This window comes from Pollicipes pollicipes, unplaced genomic scaffold (assembly GCF_011947565.3).
Source record: "Pollicipes pollicipes isolate AB1234 unplaced genomic scaffold, Ppol_2.1 Scaffold_3087;HRSCAF=3621_pilon_pilon_pilon, whole genome shotgun sequence".
Lineage (NCBI taxonomy): Eukaryota > Metazoa > Arthropoda > Thecostraca > Pollicipedomorpha > Pollicipedidae > Pollicipes > Pollicipes pollicipes.
In genome coordinates this window covers 38,721,917-38,722,264 of record NW_023596225.1, presented here as the reverse complement: position 1 = coordinate 38,722,264, position 348 = coordinate 38,721,917, and positions in this window count along the sequence as shown.

The following is a 348-nucleotide window of genomic DNA, read 5'->3' as shown; positions in this document are numbered from 1 at the left end:
GTAAATATGGTTATGGTAAATATGGTTTATGTTTAGTAAATATTTTTATGGTTCGCAGTTAGGTTGTGGTTGTCCTGCCTTAAACATGACGAATGGTTTACTTTGGTCCCGTACATTTTGTACAGTTCTTGGTACGCAGAAATATTGTATTTACGCAACGGCAACGCGGAAACGGCGCTGGGGAGTCCAGGCGGTGCGGTGCGCGCGGCGCTCGGGGGCCCGCCATCGAAGTTATTGAAATTCGAAGGTAGGAGCATGATTCTACCTGTTTTGAGATTATTTACGATATGTCATGCCTTAAACACGACGAATGGTGTACAATGATTTTTTCTAACGTTAGGTAGGAAA